Source organism: Acinonyx jubatus, chromosome X (assembly GCF_027475565.1).
Source record: "Acinonyx jubatus isolate Ajub_Pintada_27869175 chromosome X, VMU_Ajub_asm_v1.0, whole genome shotgun sequence".
NCBI classification, from domain to species: Eukaryota; Metazoa; Chordata; class Mammalia; order Carnivora; family Felidae; genus Acinonyx; species Acinonyx jubatus.
In genome coordinates this window covers 12,241,732-12,264,647 of record NC_069389.1, presented here as the reverse complement: position 1 = coordinate 12,264,647, position 22,916 = coordinate 12,241,732, and the positions used below count along the sequence as shown (strand labels likewise).

General features: G+C 39.9%; 1 long non-coding RNA gene across 1 annotated transcript in view; it reads right to left on the bottom strand.

Moving 5' to 3' along the window:
- Nucleotides 1-1,206: 1,206 nt before the first annotated feature.
- LOC113597751 (uncharacterized) overlaps nt 1,207-22,916 on the bottom strand; it is a 68,937-nt gene continuing 47,227 nt past the window's right edge. The window contains exon 4 of the long non-coding RNA XR_003418535.2: nt 1,207-1,522. This is a non-coding gene — a long non-coding RNA (uncharacterized LOC113597751). The remainder of the gene's footprint in view (nt 1,523-22,916) is intronic.

The following is a 22,916-nucleotide window of genomic DNA, read 5'->3' as shown; positions in this document are numbered from 1 at the left end:
TTGGTTACACGTGACAAAAAATCCAATTTAAACTCACTCAAATCATAAAAACTACAACTAAGTAGTCGCACATTATTGCTTAATTCAGGTGAGACTTGACCCCATGGCTCATGAAGTGCCACCAAGGGCCTGGTTTCTCACTAGTCTCTTCTCAGCCTTCCGTGGCATTGGCACCATCCTCAGGCCTTGTATGCTGAGGCCTTGGCCTGCCCCCCATTGTAGCAAAAGGGCAGCTCAAGTCTGAACCTCGTATCTTCACCAACTCACTAGGATGACAGATGTTCTCTTTCGCTAGCCTCTGCCTATCTTTCAGCCCCGCCCTGAACCAGGTTCTCACTTGGTCTCTGCAATCTACTTCCGTTGGTCTACTTCAAGCTCATCAAATATGCTACCTTACTTCTATCAGAGCACATGGATCTCCATGGTGTATTCTTCCTCCTCTTTGCCTGGTTAAGGCACACTCAGACTTCAGCTCCCAGCTTAAATTTCAGGGCCTAAAGTCAGACTTCCTTGCCATCCTCACCTACCAGAAAAGGTCAGCCCCTGTTATATGCTCTCAATACACAGTGTAGTTCTCTTTTGTGGCAATATATTATTATAACCATTTGAATAGTGTTTGTTTCTTTCACGAGAACAGAAACCATGTCTGATTTTGTTCACCATTGTATCCTCAGCATCAAGCATGTGTCTGGACAGTGGGAACTCAATAAATATTAGTTGGATGGATAGGTGGATGGATGGATGGACAAACTTGGCTTCTAAACCCGGCCATGTAACTAATTAGCTGCATAACCTTCCTTTTTTGAGATTCAGTTCTCTCAAGTGTGAAATGAAAAGGTTGGACTAGTTGACCTTTAAGATCTTTTCTGAATTTAAAGCACTGCATTCATAAAGTGTTACTGGCAAGAGAATTTCTTTAACTGCTGGTATCATGAAACCAAACTAAAAAGTGATGCTTTTGGTTACTCTGCTATCCTTTCACGAATGTTATTTTTAATCTAATTCTGACTTTGTGTGGTCTCGTGTGGTAGTCAGCAATCTGGAGAAATTCGTATCCTGCAACTGTTATCAAGCAGCTGGAATTGCCAAATAGCTAACACAAGTTAGAAAAAGATATGCTGACAGTCTAGGCAAATGTTAAATGAAATGTTACTGAGAGCATTTTACACATGTTCCTTTCCCCACCCCACCCCAAAATTGGCAGTATTCAAAGTAAAGGTTGATTTGGTTTAATGCACTGTTAAAAATAAAATTTCCATCTTTGAGTGGTGGTTCATATGGAACATTGTGATATTGAACTAGTTTTATTTTTAATGGATAAAATAGCCTTAGTGTATTCCAATTCATAGAAATTTGATTAGATCCTAAATAGATTTTCATTCAGGGTCCAATTCATAGCCATCTATTTGTGCATTTAAAAAGAAAATACAATTCATCTTTTCACTTGACATGCCTATGAAGCGCAAGATAAAATTTCTTACCTGCTCCCCCATTCAACATCTGGATCTGAACGATAATCTGCCTATAAATAAGAAATGAGAATTTTGATCAGGCAGCTTTGCAATCTGTTCAAAGCAGTCTGGGAATACTTGATTGCATAACAAATCTCCAAGTAAATTAAGTGGTGTTAAGACAGTTTAACTACCATAAACTATTTTATTATATTCTATATCCCTTAAAAATTTATACTTTCTAATGAAGTGATGCAGCCAGAGTAATGATAAAGAGAAAGCACTATATTGAAATGTCCCTGTAAAAAGAAACTCCCCTTTCTGAGGAAACTAAGGCCCCATTGTTCCTTATACTTCCTCTTCTAAGTGACTGGGGTAGGAACTGGCCAATTGTTCCTCAAACCCATTTCCATTTCTTCCTTGGCTCCCCTGTAGACTACATTTCCCAGCCTCCCATGTGACAGATTCCTGACCAATGGAATATAGGCAGGAAGTTATACACCCCATTTCCAGGCCTGGCCTCAAAAATGCTCCCATGTAATCCTCTACCCTCCTTCCTCCCACATGTTGAAGGTAGCAGACAGAGGTAGGTCTGCCTGGTTTCCTGAACACTGTGTGAGGCAGAGTCTCTCTCCACTTTTTCGTATTTTCAACCAAATTAGAGGTAGCAAAAGAGGGACAACATTATTTCATCCTTCATTCTTCATATCTCAAGCTTCAGAGCACAGCACACAACCAAACCTAGAGTGGTTGTTTTTTTTTTTTTAATTTGACATGAGTTTATCCGTCTTATCTGTATACCATTTTGTTTTAATAGATTTTAGCCACTATGAAAACATAAAGGGTCAGGACCAGAGCAAACTAGTCTCAGTGATGGGTCTTGTTATCAATTTTGTTTTTTATCAGTTTTCATCAGTTGATCTCATAGTGCTCCCCCCTTGAACAGAGGCTCCTTAACCACGTTAGGATCTACATTCGGCTGCTAGTTATGGAGACCTGAGACACAAATGGTTCAACTAAGACAGACATTGATCCACCCCATCCCCACCATGTAAAAGAAGTCTGTAGCTAAGCAGTAGAGCTCCATGGCATCATCCTAGACCCAGTCACCTACTATATTTCTAGTCCTTCATTCTTTTTTTTTTTTTAAGTTTATTTATTTTGAGAGAGAGAGAGAGTACATACAAGCAGGGGAGGGGCAGAGAGAGAGGGAGAGAGAAAATCCCAAACAGGCTCTGCACTGTCAGCGCACAGCCCAAAGTGGGGCTTGATCCCACTAACCGCGAGATCATGACCTGAGCCAAAATCAAGAGTCAGACGCTTAACCAACTGAGCCACCCAGGCACCCCTCTATTCCTTCATTCTTAGAGTGTGACTACCATCCCCTCAAGGTCACCTCATTGTTCCACAATGGGCGCTGGGAATCCAGTCATCATGCCTGCGTTCCAGTCGGGATGAAGGGAAAGGAGTGAAAAGTATAAAGCATGTATGCTAGCTATGTACCCTTTTCTTAAAAAACAAAAGGGGGGGGGAGCTAAACAACAACAACAAAACCACACTTTTTCTGGGAAGTCCCACTGCGTGCAGACAATTTCAGCATACAGCTCTTTGGCAACACCTTGCCCCAACTGTTTTAATAGAAGAAGGGGATAAATCCTTCCTCTAGAAGCAGGTATTCTTTGTTACAGCCATTTCTCAGGTTTGGTTCTGAAAAGAAAGTTTTAATTAAAAAAGACTGATGAGATTTTTTCCTGTGCTACCAGATGAATGCATTATATTTATGAGAGCTATCGATCCAATTCAATTGCCTTCCATAAATTTGCACATATTGTTTATTGATTGTCTATATAACCTATTCATTTTGTACTTTCTTTCCTCTCTGGGCCAAAGTAAATTATTATTATTTTTTTCATTGTATTACAGGCCTTCTAGGTTATCTGCCTAACCCACCAACTCCCCTCTCTGAGAACTGCTCTCCCAGACAAGAGTGGTCCCTGAGTCATATTTATAACTACCTAACCTACCCCTTGGCCCTTGAATATTGCGTCAGGGATGAAAACTTACCCAAGCTAAGCAGACCTGTTTCTCTCTTCTGAGACTTTGGATCTGTGATCAAAATCACAAGTCAGTCTTCACTAGTCATTTAAACAAAGGATATATAAGTTCAGAAACAATGGGGCAGATATCTTCTGCCAAGTTTATGCCAAGAGAAGTACTTTGCAAATAGAGGAGAGGGAAGCAGAGATGGTGCAGCCTTTGTTTTGCAGATCAATGTTTTCTGTGGATATTTCCCCCAAACGTTACATCCAAGTAGATGAAAGGGAAGGACTATAAAGAGCTGGTGTAGCTCATGTCAAGGGCTTACCTTTACTACTATGACCTAACCAATATGATCCCAAACCTTTCCATCTGTGATCTTCCCATGTGGTACACCGGAACCAGCATGAAATTTGCTGGCTTTTTTATGTGTTCCCCGATCCCCATCCCTAGTGTATAGTTCATTGAGTAGGTATCTGTTACTTCCTGCCAGGAGAGTCATCTTGCCTGCCATATGTCATCACAGGTTATTAAGGGAAAAAGATAGTGAAAAGGGATTGGTCTATTGGTTTGGCTTGTTGGATTCAATTTGAGAAACTGAGTTCAACTGAGGTTCTACACTGTGCTAGGTCTTGGGACTGCACATATGATTAAGACATGGACCCTGTCCAGGAATTTATAATTTGCTATCGTAAATGACTCTCAACCAACTCCAGTATTGTATATGCACATCAAGTCATATCTAGCAAGAAGGAGTTCAGATCTCTTAGTTGGAAGATGACTTAGTAGCCTAGAGGCAGAAAGGGGAGATGATTCCATTGATTTTTTAGAAGAAGGAAACCCTTTCAAAGTTTTTTTTTTTTCCTCTCTGACCTGATTTTTACCTACTCCCCTGTTTTTCTACACTCTGTATAGATAACTCCATGGAGGAGGGCATCAAAAAGAATGCCAAAGCAAAGTAAACAAAAAAATATCTATACATAACTATTTTTAGGTAGTTTTCAAGTCAAAAAGCTCAGAATTATGCTAGGTTATGAAAGTCTATAAAACTTTTAATGCAGGCAGAAGAAAAGAGCAATATTTTTTCTTAGTTTTCCCTTTTCACTCTGATCTGTTTTGACCTTAAAAAAAAAAAATTAAGTTCCCTGCCTTCTGGAACTTTTTACCAGCAGGAGGTGAGAAATCACATAAATTGCTGGAAACAAATGGTAACAGTCAGTCATTTCTTTTATAATGGACCATTAGGTTGGTGTATTTGCATGTATCATTAAGATTTATTGCAAATTCTCTAATGGAATGACAATGCTAGAGATATAGTCTGTCTAATACAATTAGAATGTAGGCTTCTGGGGTAAAATTGCTACACATTTTCCTTGGAGGACAAAAAATGTGTATCTTCTGCCATGAAAATACCAGTGAGAATAAAGAAGCTATTCTGAATGCTTTTGTCCATTTTTACCATTTTTTATTGTAACAAAATTCTTATGAATTTCACATTAGCTGGTGAATCTTCTGAAAAAATTTTTTAATGCGGAACACAGGATAATCAAGATCAGGAGGATTATCTTTTATTTGTTGATGGAGAAGTCAAATGCTTTATGGGTACAACTATCAGGAAGGCCAATGTTATGTCCCCACAAAAAACTGTAGGAGCACTCACCTGAGCGATGCTTCCTTGGGGCAGATGAGAGATGGAACTAGATACAAACTCTCAGAGGGGTCAGAACAAAAAGCCAGGCCTTATTCAGATATGCACATAGGTCCATCCCAACCTAGAGGTTGGTTTTCAAGAGTTTCTGGTACCAGATCTAATTTGCATACCTCCTTTTCTCATCAGTACTTGGAACTATTGGTCAAACAGCCCCTTGCTTCATGGAAGGCGTCCCTGGTGAATACTGCTCCCTTCTACTCCTTGAAATGACAGAACTTTCCCATCATCCCTTGCACTGTTGCCACAGCTCCCTTAGCACCTCACTCCAGGGAAACCATAAAGCCATATGAAAGTCAAATCCAATGTAATTCCACATCTGGAAGAGTTTGGGGGAATGTCTTCCCAAGCCTGTAGTTTTACACTGATTTTTTAAAAGTGAATCTAAGCATTTTGGAGACTTTATTTTTTAGTCACAACATTAATTTAACATATTAAATATTATGCTTATATTCTATAGAAAGGTAGGAATAGTAAAAAGAGTGGAGAGAACTGGATTCAAAAACCAGGGACTTTAACATGTATTTTTTAAACAAATGAATAATTTAAATCCGTCTTTTGGCATCAGAAGAACATTATAGAATATTTTACAGAGGCAAATTTTGGTTATTTGAAATTGAGCGATATGGTAGGTTTTAGCTATGGGTCATTATAAGTGGAGTAGGGCTAACTCAGGGGATGCCAGAACCCCAAAGGAAAGAAAATATTAAATAAAAATATCTGGTTTATTATACATTCAGAAGCTCTGAAAATTTCTTTCTAAGTATACTTGAAATGTCTATGGTGTACTTTATTACAAATGAGGAAATAGAGTGTGAAATTAAGTGAATTACTGAGTGGTCAATCAATTTAAGTATATAAAGTGGAATATTCACTGAAGTGGTTACATAGTGTTACTGTAGGGAGAGCCATCATGGAATGCACATACGTACTTTGAAAACAATCCTGAAGTGTGTAAAACCCTGTTGATCAATGCTTTCTCCAGATACTCTCCCAAATGTTTCATCCAAGTAAGTGACCTACAAGGACCACTGACAGCTGGTGGATCTGGTATCAGTTGCTTTCAAAACTACTGTTTTATTACTATGACCTAACCAATACAATCTCAAACCTTTCTCTCTCTGGTCCTTTCACATGGCACATTGAAATCAGCATGCAATTTGGTAAATTTTTTTATCTCCCTCATCCCCACCCCCATTCCTATGTCCAGTACATATTCTCAAGTATTTGTTTACTTATTCATTTATGCATTAATTTATCAATCTGTAAGCAACCAGAGGGCAGAGACTGTATGTAGTTCATCTCAGTATCCTTAGTGCCTGAGACATAATGGGTATCTAGCAAATGTTTGATGACAGCCTAATTATGAATCTCAGTCATTTATTAGCGTTGTGGTCTTGGGCAATAAATGGAGATCTCTGAGGCTCAAGTCTTCTCATCTATAAAGTGGGGATTAACAATAATACCTGCTTACATCATAGAGTTATTTTTAGAACCAAATAACACTGTCAGAATATTTGGTTTTTCTTATATCGTCATCATCGTTATTACCATTATTATTCTCATCATGAATTTTCAACTATTACCCAAGAAGAGTGATTAAGTCAGGCCTCTCAAATGTATATGGCTGAATTTAAACTTGAAAGACAAAGCCTGACTCACGAGAAGAGGATAATAATGGGCAATATGTTTACCCTGGAAAATTCGTGTTAGCGGCAAGAGCCCTGTTTGTTAAAATTCAGATATGGATACACAATGAGTATGGCTCAGGAATAATTGCAGCGTATCCATGGTTACAAAAAATCTTGTCAACACCCATTGTTCTATTTATACCTTGGGAGACACGTCACCACATTTCTATAAATAGAGTAGAAATTAATTCATTTCAACACTGATCATATGCAAGCCTGTAATCTTCTGAGGAATAAAGGAACTGGACTTGAGTGTAATGGAGGAATATGTAATTTCAAGGGTGTAATGGGCCAGATGTCTGAGAAAGAGTCAACACAGCAAAGAAGCAAGAAGTTTATAAAGGCAAATGAGGCTTCCTAAGATCTTCAGCAAGAGACTACTTAGGGGGGAGTGATCCTGGGAAGCTGAACAACCTTAAGCTATAGTTTCTTCTGACCACTCATTCAGTTTAGATACAAAACAACAAGAGAATTGAAAGATTTCAGATTAAACATGGCAGGGAAAATGATTTTTTAGAAAGGCTATGAGGTCAGAAAGAATGAGAGAGCACAAGACAGCAAATAAGAAGTGGCCATAAAATTTTGAAAGCTGAAAAGCAGGTGGCTAGGTGGTAACTGACTTAGCATAAAGCTAAAACTTAAGTATCCACAAGGATTCAGGGTCAGGTAGCAGTGGCAAGAAAAAACGAATCTGAGTTGCAGAATTCCTGGGATGCTCAGAAATTGGCAGGACCAGGTGCTTCTGAAGGTTTACTGGCAGAAGGCTAAAACATAGTCATAAGTGAGGGCAGGCAGGGGTACTGTACTAAAACCAGAGGAATTAATTCAGAGTTATTATATTCCAAATAGTGATATGCTCCCAATCCCTTCTCCTACTTGGCTCTGAGAATATCAGCAACCACTCACTTACTTCCCAGATAAGATAATAATCCCTGAGAAAGCACTCACAGATACTACCATATGGGGGTCTCCAATGAAACATCCAAGCCCCCTCTTAATCAACCTATGGTAAGGTCCATCAACTGTCAAGCCCTACCAGTATACACAGTTTCCACTACACTAGCTTTTTATTTTTATTTATTTTTATTTTTTTAATGCTTATTTATTTTTGAGAGAGAGAGAGAGACAAAGAGACAAAGAGACAGAGCATGAGTGGGGGAGGGGCAGAGAGAGACACACACACAGAATCCAAAGCAGGCTCCAGGCTCTGAGCTGTCAGTACAGAGCCCAATGCAGGGCTCGAACTCATGAATTGTGAGATCATGACCTGAGTGAGCTGAAGTTGGATGGTTAACTGACCGAGCCACCCAAGTGCCCCAAAACTAAGTTTTGTAGTGTTTCACTCCTAGACTACCAAGAATTTTCACTTAAAGAAAGATTCTAACATGAAAGACAAAGAAGAAAAATGGAAAAAAGGAACCCAGAGAAAACAGAAACAATGCAGAGAGCAGAGGAAAACTAAGCCTCACTATAAATTATATCCTGAAATGATAAAAGAGATTGCATCATCCAAGGAGCAAGAGCAGCATGCTATAGAAAAAAGGAAGCAATAAAGAGTTCTCTAAAATTAAAATATAACAGAAAATAAATCAATAGAGAAGTTATAAAATAAAGCTGAAGAAATTTTATAGAGAATTGAATAGATAGAAAAAGAAAAGAAATGGAAAAGACAAGAAAAAAATAAGAAAATCAGAGGATCAATCTATAAGGTCCAAGACTGTATCATAAGAGTTCTGGAAAGAAAGACATAAAAATGGCGAGGAGAAAACAATAAAAAACAAATAATTAAAAGTTCCAGAACAGAATAAGGAGCCAACCTCCTGCCCCAGCACTTTACTCTTGCTAAGGTATTACTATAAAATTTCAGAATACTGGGTATACGGGGAAGATTCTAAAATCTTCCAGAGAGGGGAGTCTGGGTGGGTCAGTTGGTTAAGCATCCATCCAACTCTTGATTTCAGCTCAGGTCACGATCTCATGGTTCCTGGGATAGACCCTTGTGTCAGGCTCTGTGCTGCTGGCGTGGAGCCTGCTTGGGATTCTCTCTCTCCCACTCTCTGCCACCCCCTCAAAATAAATAAACACTTAAAAAATAAAATAAAATAAAATCTTCCAGAGAAAAAATATAGCTCACAAAGAAAAGCTAAAGAAGCAAACTGGCTAGAAGACAGTGGAACAACGCTATCACAATTCTAAAAAAATAATTTTGACATAGAATTCTACACACAGCCATCTCATCAATCTGTTTTGATGGTGGTTTAAAAATATTTTCAGGCATATAATGTCTCAAAAACATATAGGGCCTCAAAAGCCTCAGGAAACTACTGGGATGTTGTGATATTGTGATTTATATTTATTTCTTATTAGAAATATAGATTTGGTCTTTGTCTCAGTTTACCTTTGGAATTTCCTGTGATGAGAAGGATAAAGGTGTCATTTGTTATGTTAATGAAGTGATTTTTAGAAACCACTGGTTTGCCTGTGGAGCCAATCATGTGATTAAAAAGGTGGAACTTTTAGTCCCACCCACCCCCAATCTCTGGGGAGGGAAGTGGGGCTGGAGATTGGAGTTCAGTCACCAATGGCCAATGATCTCATCAATCATACTTATGTAATAAAGCCTCCACAGAACCTCAAAAGGACGGTTTTGAGAGTTTCCAGCTGGTGAACACATGGAGATGTGGGAAGAGTGACGGGCTCAGAGAGTATAGAAGCTCTGGGCCCCTCTCCCCATACCTTGTCCTATGCATCTCTTCCATCTGGCTGTTCCTGAGTTACATTATTTTATAACAAACCAGCAATCTAGGAAGTAAAATGTTTCTCTGAGTTCGGTGAGCCACTCTAGCAAATTAGTCAAATCCAAGGAGGGGGCAGGTATAACCTCCAATCTATAGTCAGTAGTAGTCAGGTTAGAAGTACAGGTGACAACCTGGACTTTCGATTGGTATCCAGTCTGACTCTGACGTACTGGGTCGGGGCAGCCTTGTAGGACTGAGCCCTTAATCTATGGAATCCGATGCTATCACCAGGTAGATAATGTCGGAATTGAGTTGAATTGTAGGACAACCAGCTGGTTTTGGAGAGTTGCTTGGTGGGGTAGAACCTCTATCCCCCGTGTTGGAATTGACATCAGTATCAGTAGATGTGCCCACCAAACTGAGGGAGTCAACTAAGACAGAAGATAAAGAAAGGATCAAGAAAAGGAATCAAACAGAGGAGAGAGAAGATAATTGTCTTCCACCAGGATGAAGGTGAAGAAAATCCCGGGGCCACACAGCTAAGAAGTGGACCCAGAGAACCACTGATTCAGACTGAAGAAAGAGGATGAGGGCTCCAATTATGGTAACACCAAACACAAAATGAAGCTGTAGATTACCACACACGTGTGATGCACTCAAAGGGAATTGATGCTTCTGGCTGAGTGTTTGAGGATGAGTAGGGAAAGATATGCAGAAAACCAGTCCAAGAATTATGCAATCATCAGCTCCCGAGAACACAAAGCTTTTCCAAGAAAAGAAATGTAATGATTATATACTACATAATTCATTTATACATTATAGTTACAAAGTCACATAAGAAACAGTGAGTTCTGATCTTTTTTCAAATTTGGTATAACAGAACTAGAAGGTAGGATGGAGTAAATAGGTGAGTTTTGGAGCTCAGTGTGAGATTGGAAGGGAAGGGGAGGGGAAGACTTAAATCCTCAGCCTCTATACTAATAAATTCACAAATAGTACCAAATTAGAAAAAAATTAGAACTCTCAGTGTTGATTTAAAATAAAGAGATAAATCCCAGAAAAAAAATAGTTAATAGAATCAATAGTGATTGACTCCTAGAAGTGGGTGACAGACAAGGAGAAAGGTGGGGAAAGAGATTATTCATTTTCATTGGCAACCTCGTAGAATAGAACCTTATGAATTTGTAGAACTGTGTGATAAAAATTAATTTTTTAAAAAAAATATTGCTGTATATCTTCCATTTCCCCCTCAGATCTACCCTTTGCCCTGCTCCTCCCCATTGAGTGTCCTGGGAAGTTGACTCACATGGACCCCACTAACAGTCTTAGTTGAATCAGCTAAACAGTAGAGATTGGAGTGAGAGAGAAGAATTAGACCAGTGCATTAATGTCACAGCTCCCTCTGTATGCTGGCACCACAGGCCGTCTACATCCCTCCAGCGAAGGTCACAACTCCAGTTGTGTGGTCTACAAGGCTCTCTCTCCACTTGCACTCCAGACCTAATAATGGTAACAGCTCCACTAATCTATATTCAAGTACCACACTTTCCCTTGGGATTTCTCTTTATCTAAACCTTTAAGAACAGTTTCTTTTTTTTTTTTTTTTAAGTTTATTTCTTGAGAGAGTGAGTGCTTGTGTGAGTGTGGGGAAGGGCAGAGAGAGAGGAAGAGAGAGAGAATCCCAAGCAGGCTCTGCAGTTTCAGTGTGGAGCCCAACGTGGGGCTCGAACTCACGAACCTTAAGATCATGACCAGAGCCAAAATCAAGAGTTGGATGCTTAACTGACTGAGCTACCGAGGCGCCCCTAAAAACAACTTCTTCATTAAAATTCTCTTCAAACTACGGAATTTAAATGTGTCATGTTCCTGCCAGGACCATGACTAATCCAGAGCTTAAGGTACATATGCCTCTAGGTTGACTAGAAAGTAATGATAATAATATTTTCTTAACTAATAACACAAGCACATCTCTCTTCATCACAAATCTCTGGAATCATGAGTTTTTCTCAAGACTTACTGACTTGGAGTAGTTATGAGTTTGCAGCAGATCTGAGATTTCCCATATCCCCCTGCCTCCCATATATGCATAGCCTCCTCCATTATCAACATCCCCACCAGAGTGGTACATTCATTACAACTGATATACTTACACGGACATGTATAATCACCCCCAAATCCACAGTTGACATTGTGATTCACTCTTGATGTTCATTCTAAATTCATCATTATAGCATCATGCAGAGTATTTTCACTGCCCTAAAAATCCTCCGTGCTTTGCTTATTCATCCCTGCCCCCTGCACACATGACCCCTGGCAACCACTGATCTTTTTATTGTCTCCATAGTTTTGCCTTTTCCAGAATGTCACATTAGTTGAAATTATACAGTATATAGTTTGTGTTGTTTTGAGATCCTTTTTTCTAGTTACATACTTCTAGAAAAAATTGGAAAATCAGGAAATTAATCACTAGTCCTTAATTCCACAAGCCTGAGTCAACAGACACTGAACATTTTGGTGTGAAAAACTATAGCAGAATCATAATTAGGCACCACTTCAAGTACATATTCTTTAGGCAATGTTCAATGTTTATATAGAGGAGATGTATTATACAGGAATGGCAGAATATAGAAACGCTCAGTAGCCCCAGCCTCTCTTCATGCTCCCAATAATATGACTCCAACCCAAAATTCCACACTTCACTCAGCTCTACTTTGAGTTCACCATCTTTACCTCCAAATGGCTTTGCAAAGTATTCCTTCCAACCATGCACAGTGCTGTGTGAGAGAAGTTTCTCCATCTTGGCAACATTTCCAATGATGTTTAGTGCTCTTTTACCAACCCTGCTTCTTAGCCATTTGTACCCTAGGAAGATGGCCATGCCTTTTTTCCCACTTTGGCACCAAACTAAGCATGGTAAGAGGAGATCACTTCAACATTGGCAGCAGCAGTAAAGCTGAACTAAAACATGATTTGCAATTTTCCAGTTATCCTATAAAAATGTCAGCTTATCTTGTTTTACAGTCACCTCCACCAAAGTTTCTTCGTGAAGTGCTCACAAAGAGATATTAATTTTGATCCATAGCTGGTGTAAGGGGAAAAAAATCAAGTAAGTGTTATAAATAAATACTTTAACTTGGATAAATGGAATGGCCTATAGATGAATGGACTTCACCGACAGAACATACTGTTAGGGAAAAGGAAAAACTTGTGTCATCAGTGAGTCAAACTCTCACTGCTGTTTAACTTTATACTGTTATTGCTAAAAGCACAGGAGCAATGGTGACATCTTGTGTCAGGTTAAAAAGTAACAAGATCTTAATTCTTTGTGGCACCTACTGGGAATACTTCAGATGAGCAGTAGCTAACATTCATCTTTCTTTACCTGCTCCTTTTAGCTGCTGATCAAATAATACAACAGGGGAATTCCTTTCGCGGGTGCAGAGATGATATATTTTCGGGAATGATGGGGAAACTCTGGTTGGCACTTGGCTCATCTAACGGCCACCTCAAGAATAGGGCAACCAGGAGTCCCGGTCCAGTTCTTCAACTCAGCCTTTCCTCCTCACCAGCAGGTCAGACACCTGCGGTCTGGGCCCACCCACCATCAGCCTCAAGCAGCCTGGTGGGAGCTGTGGAGCTCTGTAGTAATTGCACTGGTGATCCAACTGCTTCAGGCATTGTCCTGATCTTATTTCTACAGCAGGCCTTTCAATGTCACAGGCCATGACTAAAACCTCTGGAAACATTCTGGAACCACTGTGGAACCACTGCTGATAGCAGACACTTGGGGAGCCGAATCTTTTGTTTCATATACTCTTCACGAGAGCAGTGGTTCTTAACCCTGGCCACACAAAACCAACCTGGGGAGCTTATAAAAATATCAATACCTGGGCCCATCCCAGAGAAACAGAATCAGAATTTCTGGGAGTTGAAGGCACACATTTTTTGTCAAGTCTCCCCAGGTGATACTCGCATGTGACTTTCACTCAGGTCTCTTGTCCTGGGAACTCAGCCACCATGCTGTGAGAAAGCTGAAGTCACATGTAAAGGCCATGTGCATCCTTGTGTTTAAAGATGTAGGCCAATCTCAGTGCATATCTCTGATTACTTTTTCTTTAAAAACAACAACAAAAAGCTTCTTAGAATTATTGAGTAAGAGTATCCTTGTAAAATAAAGATATTAATTAAAAATTATTTCATTTTTAAATTTTAATAATTAAAAGAACTTAATTACTTATTTTAAAAAACATGTTGCCATATAACTTCCCAGAAAGGTAAGTCTTTTCTCAAAATAGCTCTCTCTGTTCTTGCCTTCCTCAATCCTTCTCGTCCCATTCTCCATGAAACTCACTTCAGTTATGCCTTTCATGTTATCACTCCACTGAAGCCACTCTCCACAGTTCCCTAATGATCTTCATATTGCTGAATCCCCGGTTGAGTCTTCTCTTACACTGACCTAGCAGCAGCAGTTTGCACAGTCCATAATCCCTCCTCCTTGATACACACTTCTTCCTTGGTTTCCGGGGCCCCACCCTCTCTTGCTTTCCTCATCTCACTGACTGCACCTTCTCAATCTCCTTTGCTGGCCTCCTCTTCTTTTCATGTAATGTTCCAGGGCTTAATACTGGCTCTCTTCTTCTCCGCCATTCTCTGTATGATCTCAACCCATCTCGAGGCTTTAAATGGTACAGAATGCCTTTAATTCCCCCTAGTTATATCTCCAGCCCATACTTCTTTCCAATTCAGGCACATACATCCAACTGCACAGTCAACAATCCCATGTGACAGACACCTCAAACTCAACATTTCCAAACTGTTTCCCCTCAAACCTTCTTCTCTACCAGCAACCTTTCCTCAAGTAGTGCCAACATCTGCCTTCTATTTGCTCAGGCAAAAACTCTTGACACATTCCCAACTCTTTTCATTTTCTGCCACCCCATATCTGATTCATCAAGAAATTATGATGGTTTTACTTTCAAAATACATCCACGATCTGATCTCCTCTTACCACCTCACTGGTACCACCCTGGTCCAAGCACCTGGCCTCTTGCCTGGGTAATTGTAACTCTGCCTGAATTGTAGGTCTCTCTGTCTGAATCTGTCCTTGCCACACATGTATTCTAGCAGCCAGGGAGGTGGCACCTTCTATAACATGTGAGATCATACTGCTGTCTCTGCTGAAACTTCTCCAATGGCTCCCCTTTTCTTCCCACATTCAGTGTCCCTTTCCCTGCTCCACATGTTTGGTTTTCTATTGCTAGTATAGGAGAAGAAAATTTTACTTCTACTCTTCTAAGTCCTTTGGCTGGCCTAATCATTAAATTGACATAAGACAGATTAACAGGAGAAAAACAAATTTAATTTTGTCCATACGGGTGCCCCAAAGACATGAGACTCAAAGGCAGTCAGCCAATTAAGACTTATATGCCATCTTGAGCTAAGAAATGAGATAGGGGCTGGGCCTTCAAAGGGGAGGAGGACATTAGATGTTTGCCTTGACGCACAGATGTAGGTCTTTCCAATGAAAGTTATCTCCGGTAATAGCTCTCCTTCTGAACCAGGCTCCCTGTCTAAATTCTTTTAGGCAGTTAAGGGAGATGTAAAAGTTTTTCTTGAGTCTGCTGGGTCTTGATTGCCTTCAGCTCAAAATAATCCACATGTCAAAGTGGCACATTTTAGGGTGGCAGGCATGTTCTGCTCCCTCTCGCTCGTCTCACTTTCTAGCATATTATACGGTTTGCTTACTTATTGCATCTTTCGTTTATTGTCTGTCTCTCCCCAGTAGCATATAAGCTCTATGACGGCAGGGATCTCTGTCCATTTTCTTCACTCATGTACCCCAAGACCCTAGAAGAATGCCTGGAACAATGAAGGCCTTCCCTGAATATTTGTTAAATGGAGTAATGAACGAATAGAAGTTATTACTCTACTGTGAGACGTCTGTTATGGCAGGATACCATAACTTCATTTATCTACCCCCTAGAAAAAGGGCATGTAGACAAGGTTTGTCTGCCTGACCTCCATTTCCCCATGCAAGGTATATTCAGGTTGCTCTGGTAAGCTCCACTCCAGGCTCCTTTCCCTCACAGAGGTCCAGACTCCCAGATTAGGCCTTTTTCCTCTCCCGCCCCCATTCTGTCTCTTTCCTTCCAGCTATGAATATCAGCAAATTGTCAGCAGGAAAGCCTCCAGTTAAACTAATTCCAATTAGACTAATTCATAAAGGTGTTTGTGATGTCTTTGGTCCCTTCCCCAAGTCTCTTCCCTAAACCCCGAGGCTGAGGATGAGCCATAGGATTAGCTAAACTCAGTTTATCCATTAGTTCTTCAGCATGACAGTATGTTACTCCCAGGAATATTTGTATTTCAGAGATAATTGCTCCAAAGGGACGTTGCTTACATTTTGACAAAGTTTCATGATATCCCAAACTTCCATTATTCAAGATTCTGAATAGGAAAAAAATATTATTTTAGCAATAGGAAAAGACAAAAAAGAAGTAGCCCTAACACTTATTCATTCATCAAATATTTTTTGATCAACTATTATGGGTAGTCACTGTGCAAGGCACTGAGGATAGAGTAAAGATCAAGAAAGACTAAGTCACACTCCCAATGCAGCTCCCATCCAATATCTGGATTTAAATGTTCTATGCAATGGCCTTAACATTAATTAACTAATTAACACTAATTCACATTTATTAATTTAAAATTTTCTCCAAGCGTAAAAGCATGATCTCCTTAATTATTAGACACTGTGATCAGTTTTTCTTTGCCAGTCAGAATACAAAGGACTTTTATGCTGTGAATGAAAGGACTGTTAAAATAACCCACAAGATAGGCTGGGGAAGAAAAAGCTGATATCCAAAGCAAAGCCAAAACATTACATTACCATTGAAGGGAAGCGGAATATGCCACCCCAAAATGTGCCACTTTGACATGTGTATTATTTTGAGCTAAAGACAATCAAGACCCAGCAGACTCAAGAAAAACTTTTACCTCTCCCTTAACTGCTTAAAAGAATTTAGACAGCGAGCTTGCCCCAGAAGAAGAGCTATTACCAGAGATAACTTTCATCTGAAAGATCTATCTGTGCAGCAGGGCAAACATTAATAACCAAACTTCTGCTGTTATATCCTGTGAATTGCCCTCTTCCCCTTTGAAAGCCCAGGCGCCCATCCCATTCCTTGGCTCAAGATGGCATATAAGCCTTAATTGCCTGGCTGCCTTTGAGTCTCATGTCTTTGGGGCACCCACACAAAGTAAATTTGTTTTTCTCCTGTTAATCTGTCTTATGTCAATTTAATGATTAGACCAGCCAAAGAACCTAGAAAGGAAGAAGGGAACATTTTTCTACCCCTACACCATCAGGTGAGCAAAGGCCCTCGTTATTCCTCTTTTCTAAGCTAGAAAGATCTGCAGAAGGGTCAGAAATTGCACAAGCCAAAACTGATCTCTTTCTGTATTCTACCTGTGTCTTTTTTTAGGGTGAGATCATGAGTCCCATTGGACAGGCTGTGAATCCTCCTCTGTTCCATATTTTATAATGTGATGACTGGGCCTTTCACACGTCACATAATCAGTGAGCCATCTTGTGAGGAAGGCATTGCAATCTGTATCTTGCAGATGAGGAAAATGAAATTGAGAGAATAAAGTAATTTGCACAAGACTACCCCCTGCTCTAACTGCTCTTGCCAGTATTTTAAAAGCCAAGACTTGCTGCCTCTTTTGCCAGTATTGTTTTCACTGCAACACACTGCCTCCTGGATCATAGTTTTGTGAGATAAAAATTAATAACTTCCTAATTCTGGTGTGAGAATGGAAGGGGCTCCTCTTTGTTTAGAGAAGAAGAACCAAGAGGGGACGTAACTGGTTTTTGAATTTAATAATAGTGGAAATGGCAGGAGTGACAACAGAGCCTGGGTAAATCATTCATTTTCTTTTCCTGCATCTAGGTTTATTTAGGTGATAAGTGGGAATAATGAAATAGAAAAAGCTCAAAGGGATACTAGGCAAACAAATCTAGTGTTTATGACAATTTGACAAAGGAACACTAAAAATTCTTATTAGTATATTTCTTATGTTTGTTAACAAGACTATTGTAAGAACGCCTGGAAACAATAAACAACCAAAATTGTTCACAGACAGGGCAATGGATAAGTGAATTGTGGTAATGTTCACCAAATGGAATATAAGAACAGTAGTAAAAAGGAATGAACTTCAGCTATAAACAATGATATAAGTGAATTGATGAATGTTAGAAACTTGAGTGAAAAAACACTATACACATTATGATGTCATTTTTTTATAAAGCTCCAAACAAAGCAAAAATAAACTATTTAGGAATGCATCTATATATGGCAAAAAGTGTTTTGTTTTTAATAAAAGGGAATGCAAAATTCAGAAGAGCAGTTATTTTGGTGGAAAAAGTAAAAATCATGGAGGAGAGGCCACGTATTAATGTTTCAACCCCCGTGTATTTATATTTTAATATTTTCCACAACATGCATACATACATATATGTATATGTATACATACATTACATATTACATTTACTATTTTCTTAAGTAGGTTTCACACCCAGCACGGAGCCCAACGTGGGGCTTGAACTCAAGACCCTGGGCTAAGACATCAACACCAGGGCTGAGATTAAGAGTTCGATGCTCAACCAACTCAGCCACCCAGGTGCCCCCATTCATTATTTTGTATACATAAAACCTTACATAATAAAAATTTAAGAAAAAAAATATTTTTCTGTCATAATATTATGATGTAAATTCCTAAAAGATCTTAAGACCAACGTATTCTCCTTGAAAAGTTGAGAATTTGTACGAATTGAGAAGGAGGGACCAAGTGAAGTGTCAATTCTGGTGCAAAGGACTCACAATACATTTCTCCAGGTAGCTTTTAGAGCAGCAGTTTCCTGAAACCCAGGATCATACTTTCAACCCAACTCCAAATACCTCAGAATTATTGAACTGGCTCATGCTAGCCAGCCAGCTCCCTTCCACCAGGGATAGGACCATTTGACAAATTATATAACCAATTTGAGGATTTATCTTTTTTTTTTTTTTAAGTAAGCTCTATGGCCAATGTGGGGCTTGAAGTCACAACCCCAAGATCGAGAGTCGCATGTTCTACTGATTGAGCCAGCAGGGTGCCCCATTCGAGTAATCATCTTTTGATTCAACACAACAAATCTTCAGTCTGGAACACTGGACAAGCATTTTTCAAAGCCCAGGAAAATAATGATCATTATCAGCAACTTCCCATCATTCTTTGTGTCTTGACGCTACAAGGAGAAAGTTCATGAAAGAACTCAGAAATACTGGAAAAGCCTTTGGGGGGCCTAGATTTACAACTGGGAGTTTTCCTTTGGAGTAAGTCTCACAGTCAGAGAAAGTGGAGAGAAGAGAGGGGAAAGTGGGGAGGGAGAAGAGAGAGAAAGCAGAGGAAATGGGGAGGAAAAAGAAGGGAGAGGAGAAGTGATGAGGGAGGAAGGGAAGAGGAAAAGGGGTAAGCGAGAGAGGGAGAGGAAAGTAAAGAAGGGAAGGAGAAAAACATGGGGGCGGGCAGGAGGGAAGAAATGCGGATGAGGGAAGAGATGTTGGGAGGAGGGCAGAGACATGGGAAAGAAGAAGGGAGCCGAGGGAGGGAAGAGAAAGTTACACAGTCTGAGGCACCACTTTTCCACATGCTGGGCTAGATTCTTTATTATATACAGGTCATCTCATTTATTTCTCCCAACAACATTGAGAGGGAAGCCAGGAAACTTGAGACTCAGTAAAGATAGAAGACTTAAAGTGACAAAGCCAGTAAGTGACTGCATTTAACTCTAGATCTTTCTGACTCGGAAACTAAACTCCTTCTAAGTGCCCACCTCTGGCAATTGAATTCCAGAACAAGGTAATGCACCAAGGAGCAGGGCCCTGGTGCACAGCAATAAGATGGGAACCCCAAATACGTGGACATCTGAAAGTTTCATCTTACTAAAAAGAAGAGTATTTGATCATTCTTGGCTAGTCTTACAAGAAATCTTGAACAGGAGGCAGACAAAAGAAATGGGACACTTAATTCTGAACAGTCAAGAACAACTGATTAAACAGAAGTGTGAAAAACTTTTGAAGAAAGAGATAGCATTATCTAAAAATTCAAAAGGCAAGGAAGGTAAATTGGATGTGGACTTTTAAGAAAACACATTTCTACTGATTCACAGAAAAGAGAAAACCACAGAAGAGATAGTATCAGGGGACTAATTCAAGCTAGAAGCTCTAAAAATAAAGCTCTGCCTATTTAATGAGAATACTAGGGGCGCCTGGGTGGCTCAGTCGGTTGAGCGTCCAACTTCGACTCAGGTCATGATCTCGCGCTCCTTGACTTCGAGCCCCGCATCGGGCTCTGTGCTGACAGCTCATAGCCTGGAGCCTGCTTTGGATTCTGTGTCTCCCTCTCTCTGCCCCTCCCCAACTCATGCTCTGTCTGTCTGTCTGTCTCTCTCTCTCTCTCTCTCTCTCTGTCAAAAATAAATAAACTTAAAAAAAAAAAAGAATACTATAATACCACTTAAGACTAAAGTAGAGAAAGAACTAAAGAAACAAAGTTTGCTATGAGCTCAGGTGTTTATAAGGATAAGAACTGGCCACACAACCACTCCTAATTCACTGTGTCCCCAGGGAAGGCTTCTGGCACCAAAAACAAGGAAAGGGGGGTTAATATCCAAAATACATAAAGAACTTATACAAGTCAACACCAAAAAAAAAAAAAAACCATATAAACTGATTTAAAAATGGACAGAGGACCTGAATAGACATTTTTCCAAAGAAAACATCCAGATGGCCAACAAACACGTGAAAAGATACTGAACATCACTTATATCAGGGAAATTCAAATCAAAACCACAATGAGATATCACCTGACACCTGTCAGAATGGCTAGAATAAAAAAGATAAAAAATAACAAGTGTTGCTGAGGATAGGGAGAAAAAAGAGCCCTGTGCAGTGTTGCAGGGAATATGAATTGGTACAGCCACTGTGAAAACAGTATGAATGTTCCTCCCAAAATTAAAAATAGAAGTACCATATTGTTCAGTAATTCCAGGACTGGATATTTACCCAAAGAAAACAAAAACATGAATTTGAAAAGATATAAGCATCCCTATGTTCATTGGAGCATTATTTACAATAGCCAAGACATGGAAGCAATCCGAGTATCCATCAATAGATGAATGGATAGAGAATATGTATACACACACACACACACACACACACACACACACACACACACACAATGGAATATTACTCAGCCATAAATGAATGAGATCTTGCTATTTGCAACAACATAAATGGATGTAGAGGGCATTATGCTAAGTGAAATAAATCAGACAGAGAAAGACAAATACCATATGATTTCACTTATATGTGTAACCTAAAACACAAAACAGACTCCTAAATACAGAAAACAAATTGATGGTTGCCAAAGGGTAGGTGGGTTGGGGGATGGGTGAAATGGACAAAGGGGATTAAGAAGTACAAATTTCTGGCTATGAAATAAGTAAGTCATAGAGATGAGAATTACAGCATAGGGAATATAGTCAGTAATATTGTAACACTGTTATATGGTGGCAGATGGTGACTTTGCTTACTGTGCTGAGCATTGAGTAATATATAGAACTGTTGAACCAACAAGTTGTACACCTAAAGCTAATATAACATCATATGTTATACTCCAATAAATAAATAAATTAAATATATTAATTCCAGGACTAAAAAGAAAAAAACAAGATGAAGGTGACACAGGCCCTGGGGTCAAAGCTCCGGGTGCTCCTGGTTCTCTCTTGTGCCCCCACCAGAGTCCCATAGTCACCAATTGAGAGATCTCCATGGGGGTATGGAGGGGTCCAGGAGAAAGAAATGGGAGATAGCCGCTCACTAGTCACTGGTGTCCAGGTCTTAAATCAAAGGAGAAAAGGGAATTCTTGACCTTTCTGTACCATCCATCCCAGGTTCCCAATGCAGGCAAGTGGTTAGGGATGCACAATATGCCAGGAGGAAGATGGCTTAACCTCCAGGGTCCTGCCAGGAAACAAATGGCACACTCCCATGGGGGTAACAGAGAAGGGTTTAATGAAGAACTGTCTATAAGAGCAAGGGCAAGGTTAAGGGAAACCATCAAGGAATGGTGTGGTACCCTGGGGTGAGCAAGTCCCTGAGAACCGAGTCCTGGGAGAGGACTGCCGAGGCACCACAGCCATCATCAATACAAGAATGCAGCTAGTGACAATCCACAAGGAGACAGCGTGGAAGTCAGAATATACCACCCACCTTTCTCTACCCTCCCCCGATGTCCTGCTTGTGCTTCCCGTTGCCAGAGAGTAAATGAGCCCACTGACGCAGACCACAGAGCAAGGCAAAGAGGGATGGGGAGTAAACTCAGAGGGGCAAACAGACAGTAGCCAACACAATCATAGAAAAATTAAGGGTATATGCAAAGATTTAGCTCTAAGGATACTCATCACACATTTCTTGTAAAAGCAAAAATATGGAAATGACCTAAATGTTAGAGAAAAAAATAATGTTATACCCATTTGAGGGCAGAGACGATCTTACCTATTTTTGTATATAAACTGCAGTGATTGGAATAATGCCTTGCATAGAAAATACTCCTTTAACATAAAAAATGCTAGCGTGGGGGCTTAGTTACAGACACAGAAAGATGTTCATTGATTCAGTTCAAAAAACAGGTTACGAAATAAAGTGGTAATGGTCCCATTTTGTTTGATAGCTAGCTACCTAAATACATGCAGGAGGCAGGTTTGGAAAAACGTATGTGGAGATGCTTGGAATGATTAATGACGCTGTGAGGGAAGCTGTGTTGTGTTTTTGTTTTGTTTGTTTTGTCTTTGTGCTTCATTTTCTGATTTTCTGCAATGAATACAAATTGCTTTTGTAATAAGAAAATACATCTTTTTTTCAGTTTCATTTATAAAACAGTGTTCACGTTCCTGGTGTTTTCCTTTCCTTTCCCTGTGTCATCTCTTGCTCCATAACCTTGAGAGTGGCAGCAGATGGCTGGGCAGGCGTGTGGATCGAGGGGAGGGGAGGGAATCCCGCCATATGGGAGTCATGACTCACAGCTTGTGGAGCACCAAGGACCAAAATACAGAAGAGTGGCAGAGGCCTAGAAAAACCTCCTGTTCCCAAGGCTTTAAATCCTAGGAAGCTGAGAATTATAGTACATGCTGACGATGACTAAAAAGTATTTTTAAGCTGCACTGGAAGCAAGATGAACAAGCAGG